The following is a 21,468-nucleotide window of genomic DNA, read 5'->3' on the forward strand; positions in this document are numbered from 1 at the left end:
TAGAGGAGCAAAGTGTGTGGGCTGGGTTGGAGTTGAAGAGCAAGCAAGGTAAGATAGGAGGGAGCAAGGGGATTGAGGGCTTTAAAGGCTACGGTAAGGCGCATAAATCCCCAGTGAAGCTGCAAGGTGATTCCTCTAATTTTGTAATGCAAGCAGCGTGGCTCAGTGGAAAGAGCACGGGCTTTGGAGTCAGAGATCATAGGTTCGAATCCCGGCTCTGCCACATGACTGCTGTGTGACCTTGGGTAAGTCACTTAACTTCTCTGAGCCTCAGTTACCTCATCTGTAAAATGGGGATTAAGACTGTGAGCCCCACATGGGACAACTTCATTACCTTGTTTCCCCTCCCCAGCGCTTAGAACAGTGCTTTGCACATAGTAAGCGCTTAACAAATGCCATCATCATCATCATCATCATTTCTATTTCTAAAGCCCAGTCATCAATATTCAGCAGCTCCTGACTATATAGAGAAGCAGCGTGGCTCAGTGGAAAGAGCCCGGGCTTGGAAGTCAGAGGTCATGGGTTCTAATACTGGCTCCGCCACTTGTCAGCTGTGTGACTTTGGGCAAGTCACTTCACTTCTCGGTGCCTCAGTTACCTCAGATGGAAAATGGGGATTAAGACTGTGAGCCCCACGTGGGACCACCTGATGACCTTGTATCTACCCCAGAGTTTGGAACAGTGCTTGGCACATAGTAAGCACTTAACAAATACCATTATTATTATTATTATTATTATTATCATTATGTGCTTCAGGCTTTTCTTTTATGATATTTGTAAAGTGCTTGCTATGTGCCAGGCACTGTACTGAGCGTTGGTGAAGATACAAGTTAAGCAAGTTGGATACAGTTAATGTCCCACATGGGGCTCGCAGTCTCAACCCCTATTTTACAAATGAGGGAACTGAGGTACAGAGAAGTGAAGTGAGCTGTCCAAGGTCACACTGCAGATAAGTGACATAGATGGGATTAGAATCCAGGACCTCTGACTCCCATGCCTGGGATCTTTCCACTAGGCCATGTTGCTTTCCACAACAATGACATTTATTCACTATCCATGGCCTTTAAACGATTTCCTGGAGGATGAGAGGCAAAGTGTAAGACCAGTTTCCTGCTTCTGTGTTACCTGGCATAGTGGTTAGAATCCAAGCCTGGGAATCAGAAGGTCATAGGTTCTAATCCTGGCTCTGCCGCTTATCTGCTGTGTAACCTTGGGCAAGTCACTTCATGTCTCTGTGCCTCAGATACCTCCTCTGTAAAATGGGGATTGAAACTGTGAGCCCCACATGGGACAGGGACTGTGCCTTGTTAATGATGGCATTTTATTAAGCGCTTACTATGTGCAAAACACTGTTCTAAGCGCCGGGGAGGTTACAAGGTGATCAGGTTGTCCCAAGAGGGGCTCACAGTCTTCACCCCAATTTTACAGATGAGGTAACTGAGGTCCTGAGAAGTTAAGTGACTTCCCCGCAGTCACACAGGTAAGTGGTGGAGTCGGGATTTGAACCCATGACCTTTGACTCCAAAGCCCGTGCTCTTTCCACTGCACCACGTTGCTTCTCTTCTTGTTCTCAGCTGTCCCGCTGTCCACCCCTGGCCCACGTCCTGCCTCTGGCCTGGAATGCCCTCCCTCCTCAAAGCCACCAAACAATCACACTTTGCCCCTTTAAAGCCCTACTGAAGGCTCACCTCTTCCAAGAGGCCTTCCCAGACTAAGCCCCCTTTTCCTCATCTCCCCCTCCCTGCGTCCCCTCAACTCGCTCCCTTTGCTCTACCCCCTCTCCCTGCCCCGCAGTACTTATATATGAGTATATCTATAATTCTGTTTATTTATATTGATGCCTATTTACTTGTTTTGATGTGTATATATCTATAATTCTATTTATTTGTATCAAAACCTGTTCACTTGTTTTGATGTCTGTCTCCCCCCCTTCTAGACTGTTAGCTCGGTAGGGGCAGGGATTGTCTCTCTTTATTGTTGAATTGTACTTTCCAGTCGCTTAGTACAGTGCTCTGCAAACAGTAAGCACTCAATAAATACAACTGAATGAATGAATAACTGTGAACTTGTTGTGGGCAGGGATTGTCACTCTTTACTGCTGTATTGTACTTTCCCAAGAGCGTAGTACAGTGCTTTGAACACAGTAAGTGCTCAATAAATATGATTGAATGAATGAATGAATGAATTAGAACTCTACAGTGCTTTGCACACAGTAAGCGCTTAATAAATGCCATCATTATTATTATTATTATTCTAAAAGCCATCAGTTCTTTCTCATTCATTCATTTAATCACATTTATTGAGCACTTTGTGCAGAGCACTGTAGTAAGCACTTGGAAAGTACAATTAGGCAACCGATAGAGACAATCCCTACCCGACAAATGTTTCTGATAATAAACATTTGGAAAATCCACTAAAGAAGAATAAGGAGAATCCAAGTAAGAAGATATTGGCTGAGAGGCTCTTAAACTAGCTGGTTTTCCAACTCCTTTCTCAGCAATGAGAAGAGTTGAATCTCTAAGTAGAAGCAGCGTGGCCTAGTGGGTAGAGCCCGGGCTTGGGAGCCAGGAGGACCTGGGTTCTAATCTGGCTTCCCCACTTGTCTCCTGCGTGACCCTGGGCAAGTCACTTCACATCCCTGGGCCTCAGTTCCCTCATCTGGAAAATGGGGATGCAGACTGTGAGCCCCAAGTGGGACAGGGACTGTGTTCAACCTGATGATCTTGTAACTTACCCCAGTGCTCAGAACAGTGCTTTGAACGTAGTAAGCGTTTAACAAGTACCAAGATAATAGTAGTAATAATGATGAGTAATGACAATAATAATAATCTCTCTAGCCTGGGATGAAATTGATTTTTGGTCAAGTTCACATGGTAACCCCACATAAGAAAAACAGTTGAGTGAATTTTTGAGTCAGTCTCACCGAGAACCATCTAAACAGATCCTTGGATTTGTTTTTGGTTGTCTTTTTAACCTGCCCCAGATCAGGAGGAGGCAGGAAACGTGTCTACCAACTCTGTTATAATGATTATGATATTTGTTAAGCGCTTACTACGTACCAGGCACTGCGCTAACTGCTGGGTTGGATACAAACAAATTGGGTTGGACGTTGGGCTCACGGTCTCAATCCCCATTTTACAGATGAGGTAACTGAGGCACAGTGAAGTGACTTGCTCAAGGTCACACAACAGACGAGTAAGGGAGCCGGAATTAGAACCCATGAGCACTATGCCACTCTGTTGTACTCTCCCAAACACTTAGCACAGTGCTCTGCATGCAGTAAGCACTCAGTAAATATGATTGACCAATAAGAAGGTGGGTGAAGAGTTGCTTGCCACTGTGACATTCTGCTCCGATCAATACCAATCTAAGAGGAGCAGAACAAAGCAAAAAATTGCTGTAAATCCTTACAAAACCCATGTTCTGACACCCAATTTCTTTTCCCCCAATTTTATGGAGATTGGAGAGTGAAGGTTGCCCGCCACTGAAATGCGATACACCAGAGAGGCCTAATAAATAAGTAAAATCCAGTCAACAAAATACTTCATCTTCCTTTCCCAGGAAGCCCACCCGCTAATTTTGAATTCTCTATGTCGCTTGTCTTTCATTTCTTATTGTTGTCTGTCTACTTCCTGCTTCATTTCTCTTTGGTGTTGGAGCTACATTTTGAAGTATTTTCTTTTTTCACTTTATTATTTTGAAGGAGAGACTGGAGCTTGACCTAAATGACTTTCCCTGTCATTATTTTCATTTTAATCTCTGAGTATGAGTCGTTCTTCCTGACAATTCCCATTTGAAATTAATCTTTCCTTTTAGGGTATACAACGAGGATGGGTTTCTGGGTATCAAGTCCCTCATCTGTAAAATGGGGATGAAGACTGTGAGCCCCACATGGGAAAACCTGATTACTTTGCATCTACCCTAGAGCTTAGAACAGTGCTTGGTACATAGTAAGCGCTTAACAAATGCCATTATTATTATTATTATTATCATCAATCTTTCAGTACTCAGGGCTTAGATATGATGCAGCATGGCCTAGTGGAAAGGGCCTGGGTCTGGGAATCAGAGGATCTGGGTTCTAATCACAGTAAATGCCCGCAACCTTGGTGTCATCCTCGACTCCGCTCTCTCATTCACCCCTCACATCCAAGCCGTCACCAAAACCTGCCGGTCTCAGCTCCACAACATTGCCAAGATCCGCCCTTTCCTCTCCATCCAAACCGCTACCCTGCTCATTCAAGCTCTCATCCTATCCCGTCTGGACTACTGCACTAGCCTTCTCTCTGATCTCCCATCCTCGTGTCTCTCTCCACTTCAATCCATACTTCATGCTGCTGCCCGGATTATCTTTGTCCAGAAACGCTCTGGACATATTACTCCCCTCCTCAAAAACCTCCAATGGCTACCGATCAATCTGCGCATCAGGCAGAAACTCCTCACCCTGGGCTTCAAGGCTGTCCATCCCCTCGCCCCCTCCTACCTCACCTCCCTTCTCTCCTTCTACTGCCCAGCCCGCCCCCTCCGCTCCTCCACCGCTAATCTCCTCACTGTACCTCACTCTCGCCTGTCCCGCCATCGACCCCCGGCCCACGTCCTCCCCCGGGCCTGGAATGCTCTCCCTCTGCCCATCCGCCAAGCCAGCTCTCTTCCTCCCTTCAAGGCCCTGCTGAGAGCTCACCTCCTCCAGGAGGCCTTCCCAGACTGAGCCCCTTCTTTTCTCTCCCCCTCGTCCCCCTCTCCATCCCCCCGTCTTACCTCCTTCCCTTCCCCACAGCACCTGTATATATGGATATATGGTTGTACATATTTATTACTCTATTTATTTATTTATTTATTTATTTTACTTGTACATTTCTATCCTACTTATTTTATTTTGTTGGTATGTTTGGTTCTGTTCTCTGTCTCCCCCTTTTAGACTGTGAGCCCACTGTAGGGTAGGGACTGTCTCTATGTGATGCCAATTTGTACTTCCCAAGCGCTTAGTACAGTGCTCTGCACATAGTAAGCGCTCAATAAATACGATTGATTGATTGATTGATTGATTAAATGCTGGATAAATACGATTAAATGAATAAATAATCCAGACCATCACTTGTCTGCAATGTGACCTTGAGTAAGTCACTTAACTTCACTGTGCCTCAGTTCCCTCATCTGCAAAAGGGCATTCATTCACTCAATTGTATTTATTGAGTGCTTACTGTGTGCAAAGCACTGTACAGAGAAGCAGCATGGCTCAGTGGAAAGAGCCTGGGCTTTGGAGTCAGTGGTCGTGGGTTCAAATCCCGCCTCCGCCAATTGTCAGCTGTGTGACCTTGGGCAAGTCACTTCACTTCTCTGGGCCTCAGTTCCCTCCTCTGTAAAATGGGGGTTGACTGTGAGCCCCCCGTGGGACAACCTGATCACCTTGTATCCCCCCAGCGCTTAGAACAGTGCTTTGCACATAATAAGTGCTTAATAAATGCCATCATTATTATTATTATTACTAAATGCTTAAAGATTTAATACTTGTTCTCCCTCTTACTTAGATTCTGAACACAAAGTGGGACCTGATGATCTTTTTATCTATCCCAGCGCTTAATATAGTACTTGGCGCATAGTAAACACTTATAAAATACTGTAGTTATAATAACGATAATAAAAATAATAATGGCATTTAGTAAGTGCTTACTATGTGCAAAGCACTGTTCTAAGCACTGGGGAGGTTACAAGGTTATCAGGTTGTCCCACGGGGGGGCTCACAATCTTCATCCCCATTTTACAGATGAGGTAACTGAGGCCCAGAGAAGTTAACTGACTTGCCCAAAGTCACACAGCTGACAAGTGGCGGAGTTGGAATTTGAACCCGTGACCTCAGACTCCAAAGCCTGGGCTCCTTCCACTGAGCCACGCTGGTACTAAGCACGGGGTAGAGTATAATAGAACAGAATGGAAGACAGGATTTCTGTCTACAAGGACCTTACAGTCTAGAGGGGGAGGTAGATGTTTGACTAAATCCCCTCCCCACAGCACCTGTATATATGTATATATGTTTGTACATATTTATTACTCTATTTATTTATTTATTTATTTTACTTGTACATATCTATTCTATTTTGTTAGTATGTTTGGTTTTGTTCTCTGTCTCCCCATTTTAAACTGTGAGCCCAGTGTTGGGTAGGGACTGTCTCTATACGTTGCCAATTTGTACTTCCCAAGTGCTTAGTACAGTGCTCTGCACATAGTAAGCGCTCAATAAATACGATTGATGATGATGATGAATAAATTGCTGACAAGGGATGTGGCAGATTTTAAAGTTGTGGACTTAAATGCCGAGGGGCTGGAGAGGGTGTGAATGTCACAGTCGATCAGTATCAAAGCGCTCAAGCTGTGCAGACCTAAGTGATACAGTAGAGAAGCAGTATGGCGCACGGGCCTAAGAGTCAGAAGGTCATGAGTTCTACTCCTGGCTCCGCCACTTGTCTACTGTGTGACCTCGGGCAAGCCACTTGACTTCTCTGTGCCTCAGTTACCCCATCTGTAAAATGGGGATTCAGCCTGAGAGCCCCAAGTGGGACAACCTGATCACCTTGTATCGCCCCAGCGCTTAGAACAGTGCTTTGCACATAGTAAGCGCTTGACAAATACCACCAATAATAATAATAATAAGTCACTTCACTTCTCTGTGCTTCAGTTCCCTCATCTGTAAAATGGGGGATTGAGACTGTGAGCCCCATGTGGGACTGGAACTGTGTCCACCCAGATTAGCGTGTATCCACCCCCAGTGCTTAGAATAGTACCTGGCACATAGTAAGCACCTAACAGATACCGTAATTATTACTAGAAGGTGAATAAGCTGGAGAAATGAAGGATCAGTGCCAATTTGTACTTCCCAAGCGCTTAGTACAGTGCTCCGCACACAGTAAGCGCTCAATAAATACGATTGATGATCAGTGGCAAAAGGAGAAGGTGTTGCAAGGGCATAGGAGATTTAATCAATCACTCATTCGTATTTATTTGTAGAAAGATAATGACAGTGGAAAGAACCCGGGTTTGGGAGTCAGAGTTCATGGGTTCTAATCCTGACTCTGCCACTTATCAGCTGTGTGACTTTAGGCAAGTCACTTAACTTCTCTGTGCCTCAGTTACCTCATCTGGAAAATGGGGATTAAGACTGTGAGCCACACGTGGGACAACCTGTCAACCTTGTATCTATCCCAGCTCTTAGAACAGTGCTCAGCACATAGTAAACACTTAAAATATAACATTATTATTATTATTTATTGAGCGCTAACTATGTGCAGAGCATTGTACTAAGCTCTTGGGAGAGTACAATATAGCAGAGTTGGTAGATATATTTTATAAGCCCACAGAAGCCTTTAGAGGGGGAGACAGAGGTTAATATAAATAAATAATGTCCAGATATGGAGGTAAGTTCTGTGGGGTTGAGGGAACAACTATATTACAGGAATGTCATAGTAATAATAATAATAACTGTGGTATTTGTTAATCGCTTACTATGTGCCAGGCACTGTCTTAAGCACTGGGGACGATTAAAGATAATCAGGTTGGACACAGTCCCTGTCCCATGTGGGGCTCACAATCTCAAACTCCATTTTACAGATGAGGTAACTGAGGCCCAGAGAAGTGAAGTGACTTGCCAAAGGTCACACAACAGACAAGTGGCAGAGTCAGGATTAGAACACAGGACCTTCGGACTCCCAGGCGGGTGCTCTACCCATTACGCCATGCTGCTTCATTTATGATTGCAGTCCGAGTGGTGATCACAGGCAAATATTCACTTTATTGGATATGATAGATTTAAGTTGCAAGTATATGAGAAAATGTCAACAGTTTTATCCCACACTGTAATTTTATTAATTCATATTAATGTCTGTCTCCCCCCTTCTAGGCATGTCACTCCCCTCCTCAAAAATTTCCAATGGTAGTCTATCAACCTTTGCATGAAGCAAAAACTCCACACTATTGGCTTCAAAGCTGTCCATCCCCTTGCCCCCTCTTGCCTCACCTCCCTTCTCTCCTCCTGCAGCCCAGCCCACACACTCCGCTTCTCTGGTGCTGCTAATCTCCTCACCGGGCCTCATTCTCTCCCGTCCCGCCGTCGACCCCGGCCCACATCCTTCCCCTGGCCCGGAATGCCCCCAATCCCTCCACACACCCGCCAAGCTAACTCTCTTCCTCCCTTCAAAGCCCTACTGAGAGCTCACCTCCTCCAGGATGCCTTCCTAGACTGAACCCCCTCTTTTCCCTCCGCTCCTTCTCCCCTCCCCAATACCCCCATCCCACCCTCTGCCCTACCCCCTGCCCCTCCCCACAGTTCTTGTGTATATTTGTACGGATTTATTGCTCTATTAATGTATATATATCTATAATTCTATTTATCTCTTTCTATGGTAGTGACATAGTCTACTTGTTTTGTTTTGTTGTCTGTCTCCCCCTTCTAGACTGTGAGCCCATTGCTGGGTAGGGATTGTCTCTATCTGTTCCTGAATTGTACTTTCCAAGTGCTTAGTTCAGTGCTCTGCACATAGTAAGCGTTCAATAAATATGATTGAATGAATTAATGAATGAATCTCGCCTGTCTCACCACCGACCCCTGGCCCACGTCCTGTCTCTGTCCTGGAATGCTCTCCCTCCTCAAATCCACCAGACAATGACTCTCCCCACTTCAAAGGCTTATTGAAGGCCCATCTCCTCCAAGAAGCCTTCCCAGACTAAGCCCCACTTTTCCTCACCTCCCACTCCTTTCTGCGTCACCCTGACTTGCTCTCTTTGCTCGTCCCCAACCCCTGCGGCCTCAGCCCCACAATATATACGTATATATCTGTAACTGTATTTATGTATATTCCTGTCTGGTTTCCCCCGTCTAGACCATGAGCTTGCTGTGGGCAGGGAATGTCATTGTTTATTGTGGTATTGTACTTCCCCGAGCGCTTAGTACAGTGCTTCGCACACAGTAAGTGCTTCATTAATATGATTGCATGAATTAATGAATGCTCTACACATAATAAGTGCTCAATAAATACAACTGACTGACCTATGGACTGAACAGTTCAGCAGTCTAAATTCTTGGCCAAAAAAGGGGGCAAATGGTTGACTACCATCTACCAGTATTTTCTGACAGACTAGCATTCCTTTTTTTATTGATGAACTATTGTCTAATTTAAGAAGAAAAGGAAACCAGAATCCAATTCCCAGGGCCTAATCAGTGTAAAGGCAATCAATCAGTGGTACTTATTGAGCACTTACTGTGTGCATAGCACTGCCCTAAACACTTGGGAGAGTACAATATAACAGAATGGGTGGATGCATTCCCTGCCCACAAGGAGTTTACAGTCTATAGGGGGAGAGGCGATATCGAGAAAGAAAATTTAAAACTACCTTTCCGTCATCCACTCCCAGTTTTCCTTAGTTCGTAGAAGGTGGTTATTGGCGTTGATCAATCAATCAATCAATCGATCACCGGTATTTTGGGAGCACTTACCACGTGCAGAGCACTGTACTAAGTGCTTGGGAAGTACAGTACAACATAATTATCAGACCCATAAAAAATGGGAATTAAGAGTGTGAGCCCATTGTGGGACAGGTACTGTGTCCGAACTGATTAACTTCTATCTACCCCAGCCCTTAGAACAGTGCTTGGTGATAATAATAATAATAATGATGATGGCATTTGTTAAGTGCTTACTATGTGCGAAGCACTGTTCTAAGCACTGGGGGGATACAAGGTGATCATGTTGTCCCACGTGGGGCTCACAGTCTTAATTCCCATTTGACAGATGAGGGAACTGAGGCTCAGAGAAGTTAAGTGACTTGCCCAAAGTCACACAGCAGACAATTGGCGGAGCCGGGATTAGAACCCATGACCTCTGACTCCCAAGCCCGGGCTCTTTCCACTGAGCCACGCTGTGGTACATAGTAAGCACTTAACAAGTACCATAATAGTTGAGAATCATGAGAAGCAGCGTGGCTTAGTTGAAAGAGCCTGGGCTTGGGAGTCGGAGGTCATGGGTTCTAAACCTAGCTCTGCCACTTGTCTGCTGTGTGACCTTGGTCAGGTCACTTCACTTCTCTGTGCCTCAATTCCTCATCTGTAAAATGGGGATTAAAACTGTAAGCCCCATGTGGGACAACCTGATTAACTTGTACCTATCCTAGTGCTTAGAACATTGCATGGCACTGTTAACAAATACCATCATTATTATAATAACAGCAATCATGATAGTTATATTATATAATATATAACGATGATTGTTATAATATATTATTATTATTATTAACAAGCTCAATGTTACAAGTAAATAAGGTTGTATGCCGTCCCTGTGCCATATGGGGCTCACACTCTTCATCTCCATTTTACAGATGAGGTAACTGAGGCCCAGGGAAGTTAGTTGATTTGCCCAAGGTCACACAGCAGACATGTGGCAAAGCTAGACTTAGAACCCAGGAGTCTCTGACTCCGAGGCCCATGCTCTAACCACTAAGCCATAAGTGCCGTGGGGTTGGGGTGAATAGCAAATGTCCCCAGGTCACAGACAAAAGTTGCACTCAATCAATCGAGCAATCAACTGTATTTTTTGAGCCCTTACTGAGTGCAGAGCACTTAACTAAAAACTTGGGAGAATACGATATAACAAAATTGGTAGACTTGTTCCCTGTCCACGACAAGCTGACAGTCTAGAGGGGGAGACAGACATTAGTAGAAAGAAATCAATTACAGATAGGGACATAAGTGCTGTGGGGCTGAGGGAGGGGTGAAAAAGGGTGCAAATCTAATTGCAAGAGTCAGAAATGAGGCTGATACAACAATCAGGGCAGGAGAGGATAAGTGTCTGGATTAACACAGAGCAGTTTGCATGGAGAGGAAAGGATGGACATTAGCATTGTGAGCCCCTTGTGGGACAACCTGATCACCTTGTAACCTCCCCAGCGCTTAGAACAGTGCTGTGCACATAGTAAGCACTTAATAAATGCCATTATAATAATAATAATAAGGTTGAACTGACAGGATTTAGTGGCAGATTGAATATGAGGGTGGGATGAGAGAATGAGCCAAGGATAACACCGAGGTCATGGACTTGTGAGCCAGGGAGGAGGGTAGTAATGTCTTCAGTGGTGGGCAAGTCAAAAGGAGGACAGGGTTTGGTTGAGAAAATAAGGAGTTTTGTTTTGGACATGTTAAGTTTGAGGTGTTGGTGGGACATCCAAGCAGAGATGTCTTGAGGGCAAGAGGAAATGAGAGACTGCAGAGAACAAGAGAGATCAGGGCTGGAAATATAGATTTGTGTGTCATCCACATAGAGGAGGTGGTAGTTGAAGCCATGGGAGTGAATGAGTTCTTCAAGGAAGTGTGTGTATCTGGAGAATACAAGGGAATCCAGAAATGAAACTTGTGGGACCCCCTCGGTTACAGGGTGGGTGTTAGAGCGCTTAGTACAGTGCTCTGCACACAGTAAGCACTCAATAAATACGATTGATTGATTGTTAGAGGAGAAGCCAGTGAAAGAGACTGAGAATAAGCAGCCAGAGAGGTAATAATAATAATCATAATGATGTATTTGTTAAGTGCTTACTATGTGCCAAGCACTGTTCTAACCGCTGGGATAGATGCAAGGTTATCTGGTTGTCCCACGTGGGGCTTACAGTCTTAATGCCCATTTTCCAGTTGAGGTAACCGAAACACAGAGAAGTTAAGTGACTTTCCCAAAGTCACACAGCTGACAAGTGGTGGAGGCGAGTAGTGAAATATAATAGTAAATCATGTTTTTAAAAATTATGGTATCTATTCATTGCTTACTAGGTGCTCAGCTAGCCCAGCAGTCAGTGATATTTATTGAGCTCTTACTGTGTGCAAAATACCGTAATAAGTGCTTGGAAAGTTCAACATTAAATAGAGTTGGGAGAAGCAATCCCTGCCCAGAGGGAGATTACGATCTTTGGCTGACTCATGGTGACAGTGATTTGCCCTCAATTCCTCTCCTCTCTCTTCCCTCTCTCTCATCTTTGGACTTGGATTTGTTGCCTTTATTCACCCCGCCTTCAGCCTCACAGCATTTACTTTCCTGTCCATCATTGATTTATTTCTATTAACGTCTGTCTCTCCCTCAAGATTTTACAGTGGGCAGGGAATGTGTCTACCAAGCACTTAGTACAGTGCTCTTCCCACAGTAAGTGCTCAATAAATACGATCGATTGATTGTACCTTATCCCAGCAGGCAGCTGCCTCTTTGGCTACTCCCGTCCGCATCACTCAGGTAAACCAGCTACTATTATTATGATGTTATTTGTTATGTGTTTACTATATGCCAGACACTGTACTAAGTGCCAGAGTAGACACAAGATGCAGGTTGGACACAGTCCCTGTCCTGCATGGGGCTCACAATCTGAGAAACAGGGATAGCCAACCGTTTACCCCCATTTTAAAAGTTGAGGAAATTGAGATACAGAGAAGTTGAGTGACTTTCCGAAGGTCAAACAGAACACAGGTCCTAATCCCGGCTCCGCCACTTGTCCGCTGGGAGACCTTGGGCAAGTCATTTCAGTTCTCTGTGCCTCAGTTACCTCATCTGGAAAATGGGGATTGAAACTGTGAGCCCCAAGTGGGACAGGGAATATATCCACTCCAGTGCGTAATACAGTGCCTGGCACAGAGTAAACGCTTAACAAATATCACAGTTATTATTATGATGATGATGATGTCCTCTGATTTCCAGGCCTGGGCTGTTTGTGTTCCAAACCAGTGGATGTGAGTTTCTAATCCCTAAAATAAATGTGAGCCCAAATGGTAGGCTGACTTTTTTTTAATGGCATTTTGTTAAACACTTACTAGGCTCCAGGCACGGAACTAAGTGCTGGGGTAGAGACAAGCTAATCAGGTTGGACACAGTTCACGTCCCACATGGAGCTCACAGTCTTAATCCTCATTTTACAGATGCAGTGACTGTAGCCCAGAGAAGTAAAATGCCTCGCCCAAGGTTACACAACTGACAAGTGACAGAGCTGGGATTAGAACCCAGGTCCTTCAGACTCTGGTTGCTTTCTGATTGTGTTCATATTCCATTTCACTCTGTCCTTAGCTGGCTCTAAGTTCCTTATAGGCAGGAATCGTGACCTACCAACTCCATTATCTTTTACTTTCCCAAGCTCTTAGTCCAGTACTCGGCATACGCAGTAGACACTCAATAAATTCCACCGGTTGATTGATTGAGGCTGATAAAGCCAACCAACCCCTGAATCACGGCTTCCCCTTACTCTCTTTCACTCCTTGCTTCTTCACTCTAATAAGCAACCGGTAATGGGGTACTCATGCCCTCTGAAAGGTGTTCATCTCTGTCACCGACTCAATTACATTTCACCAAACTGTATTTTTAAAAATGTCACACCATATGAAATTTTAATTTCCATTTGGAGCGAACATTGGAATTTCCTCATGCAAATCATTTATCATGTGCTCAAAATCTACAGGGCCAAGCATGATACTAAAAAAAATGGATAAAGCTGTCATCTTCATCATCCTGTAAACTCTCTATCTTTCTCATATGACACTGGAGTCAAACAGATCCGCTAGGGGTAAATAATATCATAAGAAGATGGAGTGATGAGAACGATCTTAACAAATTCAGCGATCAACCTCTCTGTAATTCATTATTCAAATATCTGGGAAAAGCACTAAATAAAGAACCTAAACTTTGGGATTGTTTAATGACCAATGCCAGTGTTTTGAGGCTAACGTTTTAGAAAACCTCTGAATAGTCTGTCCATTGCATTACTTCAAAACCACCCCTAGCAATTTGTCGAAAGAACTTATTTAGATTTGTCTAAAGAAGACAAAATAATACCGGTATTTGGTTGATTGATTACTGTACCGAAACACATTATTCTATCATGTCCACACACTTCGCTCCTCTAATGCTATCCTTCTCCCTATGTCTCTATCTCGCCTGTCTCGTCGCCGGCCCCTGGCCCGTGTCCTGCCTCTGGCCCGTGTCCTGCCTCTGGCCTGGAATGCCCTACCTCCTCAGATCCGACAGACAATGACTGTCCCTCTCTTCAAAGCCTTATTAGAAGGCCCACCTCCTCCAAGAAGCCTTCCCAGACTAAGCCCCTCCTTTCCTCTTCTCCCACTCCCTTCTGCATCACCCCGACTTGCTCCCTTTATTCATCCCCTGTTTTGTTTTGTTATATGTCTCCCCCTTCTAGACTGTGAGCCCATTGCTGGGCAGGGACCTTCTTTATATGCTGCTGACTTGTACTTCCCAAGCGCTTAGGACAGTGCTCTGCACACAGTAAGCTCTCAATAAATACGATTGAATGAATGAATGAATCCACCCCTCCCAGCCCCACAGCACTTATGTACACATTTGTAACTTATTTATTTGTATCGCTGTCTGTCTCCCCCACTCTGGAATGTAAGCTTGTTGTGGGCAGGGAATGTGTCTGTTTCTTGTTGTATTGTACTCTCCCAAGTGCTTAGTACAATGCTCTGCACACTTGTCAGCTTTGTGACCTTGGGCAAGTCACTTAACTGCTCTGTGCCTCAGTTCCCTCATCTCTAAAATGGGGGTGAAGATTGTGAGCCCCACGTGGGACAACCTGATCACCTTGCATCCTCCCCAGCGCTTAGAACGGTGCTTTGCACATAGTAAGCGCTTAACAAATACCAACATTATTACTATTATTGCACACAGTAAGTGCTCAATAAATACAATTTGAATGAATGAATGAATGAATGAATGAATGAATGCCACTGATATGATTATTGTGAGAGCTAAAACGTTATCGCGTATTTGGAGAGTGTAAGATACAGCTTCCTCATCGTATTCTGCCTTTCCAAAATGCATCTCTTGCTAACCTCTCATTTCCCCACCTTATTTGCCTTCTCTTCTGTGTCACATACCTCTTGATCTATCTCTATATCTCGCAAGCTGTCTGATACTCACTCCACACCACTTACAGCACATCGTGTCAGTCCGTCAATTGTATTTATTGAGCACTTACTGTGTGCAGAGCACTGTACTAAACGCTTGGGAGAGTACGACACAAAAATATAATGGATGCGTTCCCTGCCCTCACTGAGCTTACAGTCTAGAGGGGGAGACAGACATTAATATAAATCAATAAATTACGGATTTGGACATAAGTGGTGTGGGGCTGGCAGGGGGGATGAATAAAGGAAGCAAATCAGGGGGTTGAAGAAGGGAGTGGGAGAAGAGGAAAGGAGGGTTCAGTCAGGGAAGGCCTCTTGGAGGAGATGGGCCTTCAGTTAGGCTTTGAAGGGTGGGGAGAGTCATTGTCTATTGGATATGAGGAGGGGGGGCATTCCAGGCCAGAACCATATCCTTATAATAATAATAATAATAATTATTCATTCAATTCATTCATTCATTGACTTGTATTTATTGAACGCTTACTGTGTGCAGAGCAATGTACTAAGTGCTTGGAAAATACAATTCAGCAATAGAGACAATCCCTGCTCACAATGGGATGGTATTTGTTAAGCACTTACTGTGTGCCAGGCACTGTAGTAAGCTCTGGGGTAGTACAAGCTAAAAGCAGTGTGGCTCAGTGGAAAGAACACAGTCTTGGGAGTCAGAGGATGTGGGTTCTAATCCCGCCTCTGCCACTTACCTGCTGTGTGACCTTGGGCAAACCACCTAATTTATCTATGCCTCAGTTACCTCATCTGTAAAATGGGGATTAAGATTGAAAGCCCAACATGGGACAACCTGATTACCTTGTATCTACCCCAGCGCTTAGAGTAGTGCTTGGCACACAGTAATTGCTTAACAAATACCATAATTATTATACCCTGCTGTTTCCCCTCTCTGTAATTTATTTTAATGTCCATCTCCTGACACTAGACGTAAGCTTTTTTTAGGGCAGGGATTGGGTTTCCAACTTGATTGTAATGTTCTTTCTGAAGCGCTTGCCCCATGCCATGTACACATTAAAACACTGAATAAATACCATCAGTGGATTGATTGCAATCATTTTTTAGAGTTATTATTATGTATCTAATCTCACCCTTCATCTCCTGTGTGGCATCTTGGCACACCCTGGCACACCTGGGCGGGAGAGGGGTCCCTGGGAGAAACTGTTCTTGGACTTCAGGGTTGTCCCCGTCCACAGTGTGGCCCACCGGACATAGCAGCAACAAGTGAGAGAGAGTGAAGATGGCTCAGTGCGGGCCATGCCCATTGCTGAAGAAGCCAGAATCCATCTGGCCGGGGAGGAGCAAGGGGGCCTGTAGACTGTAAGCTCTTTGTGGGCAGGGAATGTGTCTGTTTATCGTTGTCTTGTCCTCTCCCAAGCGCTTAGTACACTGCCCTGGCACAGTAAGCGCTCAATAAATATGATGGAATGAATGAATGAATGTCATTTTGCCTTTTCATCATTTTGATCCCATGGTTGATTTTTCTTAGAGAACTAGGATTCCATATCAATTTCTCCGAGGCCTTTCAATCAGTGCAACATAATGCCGACTTGACTCCAGAGCTTAGATCAGTGCTTGATACAGAGGGTGTGCTGAACAAAAATCGTAATCCTTGTTACTGTTGTTATAACGGGGTGACAGACAATATAAGTAATTTATTATATAGGATGTCTAGGTATATGCATTACTATAAAGTTGTCAATACAGGACTAACTCATTTTAGAGCCAGGATGTGTTTCTTGAAAATGTGGCTGTATTGTGAACTGCTATATAATGGGGAGGCAGTGTGGCCTAGTGGAAAGAACCTGGTCCAGGGAGCCAGAGGACCTGGGTTCTAATCCCAGCTCTGCCACTTGTCTGCTGTGTGACCTTGGACAAATCACTTCACTTCTCTTTGCCTCATTGACCACATCTGGAAAATGGGGATTGAGACTGTGAGCCTCAAGTGAGACAGGGACTTTATCCAAGCTGATTTGCTTGTATCCACCCCAGCGCTTACTACAGTGACCAGCACGTAGTAAGAGCTTAACAAATACCACAATTATTATTATTAGTATAGACTGTAAGCTCATCCTCTAGACTGTAAGCTCGTAGTAGGCAGCAGATGTGCCTGTTTATCATTATATTGTCCTCTCCCAAGCACTTAGCTCTGCACACAGTAAGCACTCCACAAATATGATTGAATGAATGAACGAGGTTGATTGATTGATTGATTGATCGGTAGTTCTAGATTTCACTTTACCTTAGCACTGTTAACAGGTGAGGCTAAGGGGTTGGGGATGAGGGCTTCAGTTCCGCTACCCTCCCCATTTCGGCCGTAGTATTCCACGGAATCTCCCAGTAGCTACTTGCAAAGCGGCAGAATCAACCTATATGAAGAATGCAGAAACCAGAAGTTGTGAAGAGGAAACAAGAGGAGGACTCCCCAAAGCTTGATGGAGGGAATAATAATAGGAGTGCTTAATAATAATGTTGGTATTTGTTAAGCGCTTACTATGTGCAAAGCACTGTTCTAAGTGCAGGGGGGGATATAAGGTGATCAGGTTGTCCCACGTGGGGCTCACGGTCTTAATCCTCATTTTACAGATGAGGCCCAGAGAAGTGAGGTGACTTGCCCAAGGTCACACAGCAGACAAGTGACAGAGCCGGTATTAGAACCCATTGCCTCTGACCTTAATAAATTCTTAGTATGTGCCTACTGTACTAAGAACTGTACTAAGCTGGAGCTTACAGTCTGTCAGCTTACAGTCTAGAGGACGAGTTTATGTTGCCAACTTGTACTTCCCAAGCGCTTAGTACAGTGCTCTGCACACAGTAAGTGCTCAATAAATATGATTGATTGATTGATTGAGTTTATAGTCCATAATAATAATAACAACAACTGTGGTATTTGTTAAGCGCTTACTATGTGCCAGGCACTGGGATGGATACCAGCAAATTGGGTTGGACACAGTCCCTCTTCCATGTGGGGCTCACAATCTCAATTCCCATTTTATAGATGAGGTAATAATAATGATGGCATTTATTAAGCACTTACTATGTGCAAAGCACTGTTCTGAGCACTGGGGAGGCTACAAGGTGATCAGGTTGTCCCTCGGGGGGCTCACAGTCTTAATCCCCATTTTACAGATGAGGTAACTGAGGCTCAGAGAAGTTAAGTGACTTGCCCAAAGTCACACAGCTGACAATTGGCAGAGCCGGGGTGTGATCCCATGGCCTCTGACTCCAAAGCCCTTTCCACTGAGCCACACTGCTTCTCCGGACCTCAGATAAATGACCGAATGGGACATGATCCCAGCTGAAAAGCCGCGTGACCTAAGGGATAGAGCACAGGTCTGGGAGTCGGAATGACCTGGGTTCTAATCTAGGCTCTGTCACTTGTCAGCTGTGTGACCTTGGGCGAATCACTTCACTCCTCTGTGTCTCGGTTCCCTCATTTGTATAAGGGGAGTTAAGACTGGGAGCCCTATGTGGGACAGCAGGGACTGTTCCACTTCAATAACCTTGTATCAATCCCCACACTTATTTGATGCCTAGCCCATCGTTGGCACTTAACAAATACCACAGTTATTATCATTATTATGATTATCATTAATAATCTCCATCTCACATGAGCTTCGCAGTGCAGGGAAGGGACCAGAGAGCAGAATAATGAAGTGACATAAACCCTGTCCATAAGTCTCCTACATTTTCCCGATACCCAGTACCCAGGTCTTTCTGGATCAATCAACAATAGTAATTGTGGTATTTGTTCCAAGCCTACAGATACTGCAAGCGATGGGACAACTTGAGTAGTGGGGGGAGTTCAGCTGGACCCTAGGTTTTCTTTTTAATGTTATTTATGAAGTGCTTCCTATGTGCCAGGCACTGTACTAAGTGCTGGGGTAGATGCAAGCTTATCAGGCTGGACCCAATCCCTGTCCCACATGGGGCTCACAGACTGAATCCCCATTTTCTGGATGAAGTAACTGAGGCCCAGAGAAATGAAGTGACTTGCCCAGGGTCACACAGCAGACAAGTAGCAGAGCTGGGATCAGAATCAAGGTCCTTCTAACTCCCAGATCTGAGCTCTCTCCACTGGGCCATGCTCTTTCCTTTATGTGCTCATTTATTGTTTTGTTGTGTACAGAGATACTGTTCAACTTTTCCATTATTCATATGCTAAAACTCACGTGCATGCTTAGCGATATTTATTCCAGTTGTTGGACTTCATAGAATAATGAGGCCTAAGCTAACACCTTATTTAGCATTGCTCATGGCAAAAAGCCAGGAATTTTTCAGCCCATGGCTACAAGCAAATACCTAATAAGTTTATCCTCTGCGGTTCAAAAGCCAGCATCAAATATTTCCTTTCTTTTTTTGGAAAAAAAGGATTCCAACAAAAGAACCAAAGTAACAAGGGTTTTCACACTATTATCGTCAGCAGCGGCATTTCTTCAGTTCTACTGGTTCTGGGGAGAGAATTATATCCTGCTGTCTTTTCCAATTCAAAAATTTCTAGGACATTTTGCTGTGCTAGAACCTGGTTAACAGCTATGACTAAAAACATATTAGGTTTGCACACCATTAAATGAGTTGTCAAAGTCATAATTGGCTCCCGGTACTGTGGATTATCTCCTGACCTAAGCAATAACAGTGTGGAACAGATTTTCCCATTCGTGGCTCTGAATTTTACTCATTAAAGGAGAATACAAGTCAAATTATGGCACCTATATTCCCTGCCCTTGGGACATACCAGAAAATATCGTGGAAATTTTTTCTTTTGCCAAGAAAATCTGCAAAAACTATGCTAATAATTGTAGTATTTGTTAGTCATTTACTTTGTGCTGAACACTGGGTAGATATAAGATAATCAGGTTTGACCAAGATATTGGCCCACCTGGGCTTCAAGGGCTTAAGAAGAGGGAGAACAGGGATTGAAGCCCCATTTTACAAAGGAGCAAACCGAGGCACAGAGAAGTTAAAAGACCTGCTCAAGATCACCCAACAGGCGAAAGGCAGAACCGGGACTGATACGTATCAATAATGAAAAAAATGTGATTCCCGAGGAGCCTTCTCAAGTATTCATTTCAGTGGATTTCCTCAACTGGAAATCCACTTGAGAGTTGCTTCATTTGTGTCTCAGTTCCCCCACCTGGAAAATAGGATGAAGAAAGTGAGCCCTATGTGGGACAGGGACTGAGTTCAACCTGATCAGCTTATATCTACCCCAGTGTTTAGAACAGTGCCCGGCACATAGTAAGCACTTAACAAATACCATTATTATTATTATTATTATTATTATTATTATTATTAAGGAATGGAGAGAGCTGTTTCCTTAATTCCGTTTTATGGATGAGGAAAGTGGGCCCAGGGAGATTAAGTGACTTGCCCAAGGCCACCCAACAGGAGTGGTGGAGTCGGGATTAGAACCCACGAACTCTAACTCCCAAGCCTGGGCTCTTTCCACTGTCATGCTCCTTCTACAAATAAATACTATTGAATGATTGATTAAATCTCCTACGCCCTTGCAATACATTTGATCCTTCATTTCCTCACCCTATCCACCTTCTAATAATAATTACGGGATAGCTGGGATTAGAACTCAGGTTTCTTTACTCTTTGAGTGGAGCTCTTCCCATTAGCACACTGTCTTTTGAGGGGAAAGGGGAAAGGTCAAGACACTGAAAAGAGTGAGAGAGAAACCCTGAAGCAAATCACGCAGAAGGGAGACTCTCTCACATGCAGAAAGAACACACACTTCTGCTTGCACTACGTCTTATCCCATTATCTTGTGTCATTCATTCAGTCGTATTTATTGAGTTCTTAGTATGTACAGAGCACTGCACTAAGCGCTTGGGAAGGTAGCACACAACAATAAACAGACACATTCCCTACCCACAATGAGGTTACAGTCTAGAGTATGAGCTTACAGCCTAGGGGATACAGTGCTTAGTACAGTGCCTGGCACATATAATAATAATGATAGTATTTCTTAAGCGCTTACTTTGTGCAAAGCACTGTTCTAAGCGCTGGGGAGGTTACAAGGTGATCAGGTTGTCCCATAGGGGTTCACAGTCTTAATCCCCACTTTACAGATGAGGAAACTAAGACCCAGAGAAGTTAAGTGACTTGCCCAAAGTCACACAGCTGACAATTGGCGGAGCCGGGATTTGAATCCATGACCTCTGACTCCAAAGCCCAGGCTCTTTCCACTGAGCCATGCTGGTTCTCAATCAATAGTACTTATTGAGTGCTTATTGCATGTGGAGCACTGTACTAAGCACTTGGGAGAGTACAATGTAACAGTGTTGGCAGGCATGTTCCAATCAATCAGTCGATCGATCGATTGTATTTATTGAGCGCTTACTGTGTGCAGAGCACCGTACTAGTTGCTTGGGAGAGTACAATAGAACAGAGCTGGTAGACATATGCCTTGCCCACGACAAACTTACAGTCTAGAATGGGGACAGACGTTAATATAAATGAATAAATGATGGATATGTCCAAAAGTGTTTTGGGGATGAGGAAGGGATGAATAAAGGCAGCAAGTCAGGAGG

The sequence above is a fragment of the Tachyglossus aculeatus genome, chromosome 5 (genome assembly GCF_015852505.1).
Source record: "Tachyglossus aculeatus isolate mTacAcu1 chromosome 5, mTacAcu1.pri, whole genome shotgun sequence".
In the NCBI taxonomy this organism is placed as follows: domain Eukaryota; kingdom Metazoa; phylum Chordata; class Mammalia; order Monotremata; family Tachyglossidae; genus Tachyglossus; species Tachyglossus aculeatus.